The following is a 10,000-nucleotide window of genomic DNA, read 5'->3' as shown; positions in this document are numbered from 1 at the left end:
TCACACACACACACACACACACACACACACCCTCTCACTCACCCACACACACTCACTCCGACACACCCCCTCTCACTCTACCACACACACTCTCACATACTCACGCGCACACACACGCACTCACACTGAGACACACAGACACAAGAGAAAACACATTCTCCAGTTTCCATCTGCTGACTGTGCGTCGTGTCAGCATTAGTTTGCCGTTGGGGACGGTGAATAGCCTCTGCGCTGGCCACTGGACATTCAGGCCAGCACTCGAGTCACCAGGGGACTGATTAAATTGGCTGACGGTGAGTTCCACTTCGAGGAGAGCAGCGGGGTGAGCTGGTGCAGGGCTCATCATGTAAGGGAGGTGGCCATGGAAAGAAGGTTTGTCAGTGCCAGGGAGGAATAGAAGGAAACAGGGCAGGCAAAGACAGACACAGAGACCGGGCAGGAATTGCCACCTGCAACCTGCCCCCAGCAGCGCAATGTTCGGCAGGGAGAGGATGTGGGTGTAGGGAGCGCAATGCTAAGGAGGGAGAGGATGTGGGTGTGGGGAGCGCAATGCTAAGGAGGGAGAGGATGTGGGTGTGGGGAGCGAGATGTTAGGGAGGGAGAGGATGTTGGTGTGGGGAGCGCGATCTTAGGGAGGGAGAGGATATGGGTGTGGGGAGTGCAGTGTTAGGGAGGGAGAGGATGTGGGTGTGGGGAGCGCAATGCTAAGGAGGGAGAGGATGTGGGTGTGGGGAGCGAGATGTTAGGGAGGGAGAGGATGTTGGTGTGGGGAGCGCGATCTTAGGGAGGGAGAGGATATGGGTGTGGGGAGTGCAGTGTTAGGGAGGGAGAGGATGTGGGTGTGGGGAGCGCAATGCTAAGGAGGGAGAGGATGTGGGTGTGGGGAGCAAGATGTTAGGGAGGGAGAGGATGTTGGTGTGGGGAGCGCGATCTTAGGGAGGGAGAGGATATGGGTGTGGGGAGCACGATGTTAGGGAGGGAGAGGATACGGGTGTGGGGAGCGTAAAGTTAGGGAGGGAGAGGATACGGGTGTGGGGACCACAATGCTAGGGAGGGTGAGGATATGGGTGTCGGGAGTGCAATGTTAGGGAGGGAGAGGATATGGGTGTGGGGAGTGGAATGCTAAGGAGGGAGAGGCAATGGGTGTGAGGAGCACGATGTTAGAGAGGGAGAGGATGTGGGTGTGGGGAGCGCAATGTTAAGGAGGGAGAGGATGTGAGTGTGGGGAGCACGATGTTAGGGAGGGAGAGGATACGGGTGTGGGGAGCGCAATGTTAGGGAGGGAGAGGATACGGGTGTCGGGAGTGCAATGTTAGGGAGGGAGAGGATATGGGTGTGGGGAGTGCAGTGTTAGGGAGGGAGAGGATACGGGTGTGGGGAGCGCAATGTTAGGGAGGGAGAGGATACGGGTGTGGGGAGTGCAGTGTTAGGGAGGGAGAGGATATGGGTGTCGGGAGTGCAATGTTAGGGAGGGAGAGGATGTGGGTGTCGGGAGTGCAATGTTAGGGAGGGAGAGGATGTGGGTGTCAGGAGTGCAATGTTAGGGAGGGAGAGGATGTGGGTGTCAGGAGCGCAATGTTAGGGAGGGAGAGGATATGGGTGTCGGGAGTGCAATGTTAGGGAGGGAGAGGATGTGGGTGTCGGGAGTGCAATGTTAGGGAGGGAGAGGATGTGGGTGTCAGGAGTGCAATGTTAGGGAGGGAGAAGATGTGGATGTGGGGAGGGCCTGGGGCTGCTGGGTTGGAGAACAGATGGGAGGGTAATGTTAGCGAACTCTCACACAGACACCATGCCCGCCAAGCCATGCCCACCCCTCCCCATCCCTGCACTGGTCAGCTGGTCAACTGCCCGATGCTGCATGTTGCTGAATGACCTGGGAGCTCTCCTCGATGGTGAAGGTGCAGGTACATGCAGTGATCAGGTTAGGGTTTGGGTTAGGGTTAGGGTTAGGGTGCATTCGGGTTCAGGTGGAAGAAGTTACAAGAGGAACTGGTGAACTTTAATTTCATTCTTGCCGATTCAGATAGAAGTTGGCAATGAAGTGCTGTCTGGTGCTGTGCATTCTGGCCGTCTGCCCTGGTGTCCTCTCCTTCCAAATCTGTTCCTTCAATGCCAAGTGCCTGGGGCCTTCCAAAGCTGCAAAATCCAGGGTGATGGGGATCATCGTCAAGGTCTGTAAATGTCCATCCCTTCAATCTCACCTTCAGAGCATCACACAATCCTGAAAGTGTGCAATATGGCCATTCGGCCCAATCGAGGCGTACTGACCCACTGAAAAGCATCCAACACACACCCAATGGTCCCAACTCCTCACCACCAGCCACCTATCATCGGAACACTGGCTTTTCACACCCAAGGAAGGGGGTACTGTCGGACGGTCAGCGCTGAGGGAGCGGGCACTGTCTGAGGGTCAGTACTGAGGGAGCACCACACTGTTGGAGGGTCAGTGCTGAGGGAGCACCACACTGTCGGAGGGTCAGTGCTGAGGAGTGCCACACTGTCGGAGGGTCAGTGCTGAGGGAGTGGTCACTCTCGGAGGGTCAGTGCTGAGGGAACAGGCACTGTCGGAGGGTCAGTGCTGAGGAAGTGGGCACTGTCAGAGGGTCAGTGCTGAGGAGTGCCACACTGTCGGAGGGTCAGTGCTGAGGGAGTGGGCACTGTCAGAGGGTCAGTGCTGAGGAGTGCCGCACTGTCGGAGGGTCAGTGCTGAGGGAGCACCACACTGTTGGAGGGTCAGTGCTGAGGGAGTGGTCACTCTCGGAGGGTCAGTGCTGAGGGAACAGGCACTGTTGGAGGGTCAGCGCTGAGGGAGTGTGCACTGTCGGAGGGTCAGCGCTGAGGGAGTGTGCACTGTCAGAGGGTCAGAGCTGAGGGAGCGGGCGCTGTCAGAGGGTCAGAGCTGAGGGAGTGAGGCGTTAAACCGCAGCAGTGAGTAACTTGTCAGGGGCTGGAAGGAGCTTTGCAACTTTCTGCGGTTTTTTCAGAGTGTGAGGAAATAGAAGCTGCTTCATTCTGTCAAAACTGTGTTTGGTTTTGGAAGGGGTTTTTAGAGAGTCGTCGAGTTTTATAACAGCAAAGGAAGAGGCTCTTCGGCCTATCGTGTTCGTGCCTGACTTCTCCTGCCCTGAGGATATCCCCTGCAGCCTCTCTATGTAGCCCAGTCTCTCCATCCCAGGTAATACCCAGGTGAATCTCCGCTGCACCCCCTCCAGTGCTATCACATCCTTCCTGTAGTGTGGTGACCAGAACTGCACACAGTACTCCAGCTATGGCCAAACCAACGTTGTACAGTCTCATCATACCTTCCCCATCTTGTTATCAGTGCCTTGAGTAATAAAGCCAAGTTATACCTTCATCTCCCTGTCCTGCAGGGCATGCACGGGGGTCTCTCTGGCCCTGCATCTCCGAGGGTTCTCCCCTCAGGTTCACTCCTTTGCCCCATTCATGGTCAGTTTTGCGAGGTTTGGCGTTGAGTTCATGGTACCACCACTGAAGGCCGACGGCCTGGATGGCACTAGTCCATCCACGAAACGTCTCTCTGGGTGAGGTTGTCACAGGAGTCACCACAGTGTGGTGAAACCAGGCCATTCGGCCTGTTGGGTCAGTGCTGACCTTCCAAAGGACATCCCATCCAGACCCACAAAGACCTACACAACAAAGCACATTCAGAATGTGCAAGCGAGGTGGGCCGAACGTCCCACTGCTTCCCCCTGGTTCACACATACAGACCCATCCGCACAGCCCATGCTCGGTAACCTCCCCCGACAGCCCTCCTGCACATTATAATAACACTCGCTGTGTGCTTGAACAACGAATTAGATTGTGAGCCGCTGTGACATTTGCCTGATCATGGAGGTTCGTGACACCAAGGGCAAAGTGACTGAATCTCTCGTCGAAGAGCTGAACAGGTGAGATGCTGTGTGTGCCCCCCCACCCCCACGCCAACACCACCCCCTCCACCCCCACACCAACCCCCCCCCACCCCCACCTCCAACACCAACCCCCCAACCCCCACCTCCAACACCACCCCCCCAACCCCCACCTCCAACACCACCCCCCCCAACCCCCACCTCCAACACCACCCCCCCCAACCCCCACCTCCAACACCACCCCCCCCAACCCCCACCTCCAACACCACCCCCCCCAACCCCCACCTCCAACACCACCCCCCCAACCCCCACCTCCAACACCACCACCCCCCACCTCCAACACCCCCTTCCCATTGGAGGCTGCCCCCAAAGTCAGGCCTCTCACCGTGGAGCTGGGCCCAAGTGCCCCTGACATCGCTCAATTCTTCCACTTTCTCTGAGACTTTGCTTTCATCGTCCAGCAGTGAGTCACCTCCCCAGCACACACCTTCTCCCACATCACGCACTCTTTCTCTCCTTGACAGATAATTGGTGTTCAACTGCACCCCAGGAACGGGTCTTTCACCTGACGCCAGCCCCATCTCCCACACCTCTCAACCCACCCGACTCTGATCACCCACCAGCCCCAGGCAACTCCATAACAGCTCACTGACTGCTGGAGCCTGCAGAGGAGCTCTCCAGACTCAAATTTTCACTACACTCACAACTTCCACTTCACCATAGTTTCACAACTCGCCGGAGTCCTGTTCATCTCCGGCACCCCCTCCGGCCCCTACATGCCTCCCTATCTCTGTCACCTCTTCCAGCCCCTACACACCCTCTCTATCTCTGTCACATCCTCCAGCCCCCTACAACCCCTCCCAATCTCCGTCACCCCCTCCAGCCCCCTACACACCCTCCCTATCCCTGTCACTCCCTCCAGCCCCCTACCAATCTCCGTCACCCCCTCCCTATTGCTGTCACCTCCTCCAGCCCCCTACACCCCCCCCAATCTCCGTCACCCCCCTCCAGCCCCCTATATCCCTTCCCTATCTGTCACCTCCTCCAGCCCCCTATACCCCTTCCCAATCTCCGTCACACCCTCCAGCCCCCTATATCCCTTCCCTGTCACCTCCTTCAGCCCCCTATACCCCTTCCCAATCTCTGTCACACCCTCCAGCCCCCTACACCCCCTCCCAATCTGTCACACCCTCCAGCCCCCTACACCCCCTCCCAATCTCCGTCACCTCCTCCAGCCTCCTACACCCCCTCCCTATCTCCGTCACTTCCTCCAGTCCCCTACACCCCCTCCCTATCTCCATCACCTCCTCCAGCCCCCTACACCCCCTCCCTATCTCCGTCACCTCAGCCAGCCCCTACACCCCCTCTCAATCTCCGTAACCTCCTCCAGCCCACTACACCCCCTCCTTATCTCCATCACCTCCTCCAGACCCCCACACCCCCTCCCTATCTCCATCACCTCCTCCAACCCCCTACACCCCCTCCATATCTCCGTCACCTCCTCCAGCCCCCTACACCCCCTCCATATCTCCGTCACCTCCTCCAGCCCCCTACCAATCTCCATCACTTCCTCCAGTCCCCTACACCCCCTCCCTATCTCCGTCACCTCCTCCAGCCCCCTACACCCCCTCCCTATCTCTGTCACTTCCTCAAGTCCCCTACACCCCCTATCTCCATCCTCCTCCAGCCCCCTACACACCCCTCCCTATCTCCATCAACTCCTCCAGCCCCCTACACACCCCTCCCTATCTCCATCACCTCTTCCAGCCCCCTACACCCCCTCCCTATTCCCGTCACCTCCTCCAGCCCCCGATACCCCTTCCCTATCTCCATCACCTCCTCCAGCCTCCTGCACCCCCTCCCTATCTCCGTCACCTCAGCCAGCCCCTACACCCCCTCCCAATCTCTGTAACCTCCTCCAGCCCACTACACCCCCTCCTTATCTCCATCACCTCCTCCAGACCCCCACACCCCCTCCCTATCTCCATCACCTCCTCCAGCCCCCTGCACACCCTCCCTATCTCCATCACCTCGTCCAGCCCCCTACACCCCCTCGCAATCTCTGTCACCCCCTCCAGCCCCCTACACCCCTCCCAATCTCCATCACCCCCTACACACCCTCCCTATCCCTGTCACCCCCTCCAGCCCCCTTCCTATCTCTGTCGCCTCCCATTGTGGGATGGGGTCTGGAGCTCGGATTGATGCTCCCGGGGAAGGGTGCGATGGGTTTGCAGACATGCTTGACCCTTCCAGGGAGGGGTGGAATGGGTCTAGAGCTATGCCAATGAAAATATTTAGCTGGTTCGTCTCCCAGGCAGCTGTATAATGGATGAGGCTTGGGCTAATTGGAATTTCATCAACCGAGCCGGCACCAGGGAGGCTCTCGCCAATGCTGTTGGGACTCATCGTCTTCCCACTCTCCGCACAGGTTCGACAGGACTCACAAGTACAGCTACATAGCCAGCAAGAGGCTGGGTCACAGCCATTACAAAGAACAGTATGTCTTTGTCTACAGGTACTTCACAGCAATGGGCAAGTATTAGTGGGGGGGGGGGGGGGGGGGGGTCATGGGGTGAGAAAGGACAGAGATGGGCTATGTTGCTTCTTCCACCAGAAATAGGACCCAGGACAATGTCATTCCAGCCTTCTGTCACCAGTCTCAGCAAGATTGGTGATTGAGGTTTACTGGGAGACAGAAGGAGAATCGGATTGAGAAACACATCAGCTATAACTGAATGGCACATTCTTATTGGCCTGTCCCTTATGGGTTGTGGCCTCAACTCTGCTATCCCAACCCCCCCCCCCCCCCCCAACCAACGCCCAAACAACCCTCTCCTCGAGGATCGAAACTCTTAACTAGGCCTTTAAGAAAGTTACTGACCCAGCCCAGGTTCTTGAGGTATGATGGCAGAGTTCATCCTCATCTCCATTTGAAATTGGAGACACCTCATTCTAAAATGGCAGCCCCCTTCATTCAAAATTTTCCACCACATGATGTGGGGCTGGGGGGCGCACAGTGGGGAACGATCGTCTCAATTTCCTCCCTGTCAATCCCCCTCCCACTCTTCAAAACCCCAAGGAATGGCGGCCCGTTTGAAAAAACATCTCCTGACATGACAAACCCTTGTCCCCAGGGAACAGCTGCGAGTGTTTCCCAGTTAGCTGCTGGAAGCTGTCAGCTCACAGTCTTCAACCTCTGCTGTGGACCATCAGCATTACCCTCAACAGCGCAGAGGGATCTAGGTGTGCAAGGACATGAACGTGTTGGTGCACAGACAGTAAGTGGTCAGAAAGACAAAAGGAACATTGGCGTTTACTCCCGGCAGGGGGCGGGGGGGTACTCTACCACAGTGCCTGAGAACTTGAGGGGTGTTGCTTCATCCTCAGGTTGTTGCATTTGTCTCCTCAGGTCAGACTCAGTCATGATTATAGACAGTTACCAGTATGAAGATAACAAGAATGGTAACCCAGATGTCTTCGCTCGAGGCCCGTTCAGCACTTGGTTCCATTCTCCACGAACTGGTAAGGATTTGAGGTTGCGTCCTGGGGCAACAGCTAATTGATCTTTGAGAGCTTGGTTTCTCACCCTTGGGGAGGGAGTTACGTGCAGTTATGGCACAGATACAGCTTCTGATCTGTCAGGAAAAGCTTCCATGTGCAAGAGGAGGTCATTCAGCACCTCAGCTCAGTCACCTGTGCACTACCTGCTGGAATGCAGGTCACTGTTTTAAATGAAATGCATTAAGGCAGATAAGTCACTGGATCCCAATCAAGTGTATCCCAGGATATTGTGGGGCCACTAGCACAGATACTTATGTCATTAACAGCAACAAGTGAGGTGGTGCTGGAAGACTGGCAGCTAACGTTGTGCATTTCCTTAATGAAGGCTGCAAGGAAAAGCCATGGAGCTACAAACCCATGAATCTGACATCCGTGGTGAGTAAGTTGTTGGAGCACATTATGGCAGGCAGGATCTACATGCATTTGGAAAGGCAAGGACTGATTAGGGAGAGTCAGCTTGGCTTTGTGGGTGAGAAATCATGTCTCACCAACTCGACTGAGTTCTTTGAAGAGGGGACTAAGAAGGTACATGAAAGCAGAGTGGCAGATGCTGGCTACGTGGGTGTACGACTGGAATTGTTGGCTTGTGGCTGTGACCCAGCTCCTACACTGAAGTGACAAGCTAGCTTCTGTCTTCTTAGCAATCAAAGACTTTGTTCTGATCGGGCTGCACACCGCCCCAGACAGCGCTGCGCAGGAGATGGAGGAGCTTTACAAAGTCTTCCTGGAAGTTAGGAAGAAGTGGGGCATCGAGGTAAGGAGGTCACGGGCATGTGTGGGGAGAGAGCACGGGCGTGTGTGGGGAGGGGGAGAGAGAGAGAAAACCAAGACAGGTGTGACTGATAGCATCACCACACCACACACCTCCCCTCCCCCCCAGGACCTGACTGCCCTCTCTTCCCCCACCCTGCCCTAGGACATGATGTTGCTGGGGGATCTGAATGCAGGTTGCAGCTATGTCTCACACAGCGACTGGGAAACCATCCGACTGCGCACTGACCCCAGCTTCCACTGGCTAATTGGTGATGAGGAAGACACTACCATCTCCAAGAGTACCCACTGCGCCTATGACAGGTCAGGCTCTGGGAGTCAGTGAGTGGGGGGAGGGGGGTGGAAAGAAGAGAGCGAGAGCGCGAAGGAGAGTTTGACGACGGGGTCAGGGGAGTAGTGGCTGAGGGACGGCAAGGAGGAAGCTCTGGAACATGAGGCACAGATAGAGGCCATTCAGTCCATGCCAGCATTCATGCTTCACTGCAGGCCTCTGCCATGTTCCTTCTTCACTCCAAGATCATTTTCCACCCCACCAAACCAACAAATCCAAAAAGCGACTCCCACTTTCCATGGAGAAAACCTCCAGACCCTCTTCCATACTTCCTTCTGTGGAGATGGGGCCCCAAACTCACCACATCTCCCCCATCAAGCTCAAGGATATTGTCTTTCAAGATGGTGGCCTCATTCTTAGTGAGTACAGGCCCAATTTACCAACACCTCCCCAGAGGGTCCCCTCCATACTGAGGATCAGCTGAATGAACCTCCTCTGGACTGCCTCCAAGGACAGGCCATCTTTCTTTATGTAAGGGACCTCAAAACTAATCAGCAGTAACCCAGCTTTGCACTGACCAGCACCTTGTAGCTTCAGCAAAGCCTTCCCTCCCTTTTCAAGGGGCTGAATGGCCTGAAATCGGCATTGAGGTTTAAGTGGTCATTCCTCACCAGCCTGTCAAACTAACCCCCACCTCCTCACCTTGTCTTGCAGGATGATTGCACATGGATCCCAAGTTTCACAGCACTATTGTGCCTGGATCAGCCAAAGCATTCCATTTCCAGGTGGAGTTTGGACTGTCTGAGGACGAGGTGGGAACACACCCTTTGACAAGGTGCATGCTGACTGATAGACCGACTAGAGTTCCACTTTTTAACCTGTCCTATCATGTTTCAATCCCACAGGCTGGAGCAGTGAGTGAGCACTACCCAGTGGAGGTGGAAATTAAAGTGGAAAGAGACACCCACAGTGAACTCTGACCTTCACCCAGCAAGCAGCCCAGGCATGCCCCACTTGGCCAACAGTCCAAGCTTCCTTCGGATTCGCAACATGGATTGCGAGGAGCTCCAATCATGAAATGGAGAGGAGAGTAGAGACTGTTCCTCAAATGGTTGGAAGTAAAAAGTTTATTGATGTGGAAGAGTGGGTTGGCTTGTTATTTTGGAGCTACACACAGGTTAGCCGAGTCTCAAATGGAATAAAACTTCAGAGTGTGGGGGATTGGGGGCAGCTCTGATGAGATTTACCATGTAAACTGGTGCAGGCACCCCCACCCCAACTCCCTTCCCTCTTCACAAACTGCACCCCCACAGTCCAGCTCCTCTCCCCATTCCAAATTTACCCTGAACCTCCACCTCACCCCAGAGACCAGTGTTCCCAAGACCACACAGGAGAAAGACACCCCCCCACCCCCAAACATTACCCCTGCCCCTTTTCTCCTCTGCTGCTCCACATCCACCCCCAGAGCGTAGACTCAGACATACAGGTTTTCAGGGGATGAAGATATTTCTTTTAATGGTAAAAAGCT

General features: G+C 55.6%; 1 pseudogene; it reads left to right on the top strand.

Annotated features, from left to right (window-relative positions):
- LOC132209307 (deoxyribonuclease gamma-like) overlaps window positions 1–9,452 on the top strand; it is a 9,564-nt pseudogene extending 112 nt beyond the window's left edge.
- Window positions 9,453–10,000: the final 548 nt, after the last annotated feature.

Source organism: Stegostoma tigrinum, unplaced genomic scaffold, assembly GCF_030684315.1.
Source record: "Stegostoma tigrinum isolate sSteTig4 unplaced genomic scaffold, sSteTig4.hap1 scaffold_836, whole genome shotgun sequence".
Classification (NCBI taxonomy): domain Eukaryota; kingdom Metazoa; phylum Chordata; class Chondrichthyes; order Orectolobiformes; family Stegostomatidae; genus Stegostoma; species Stegostoma tigrinum.
The sequence above is the reverse complement of the archived record's forward strand: the minus strand, read 5'-3'. Positions and strand labels throughout refer to the sequence as shown.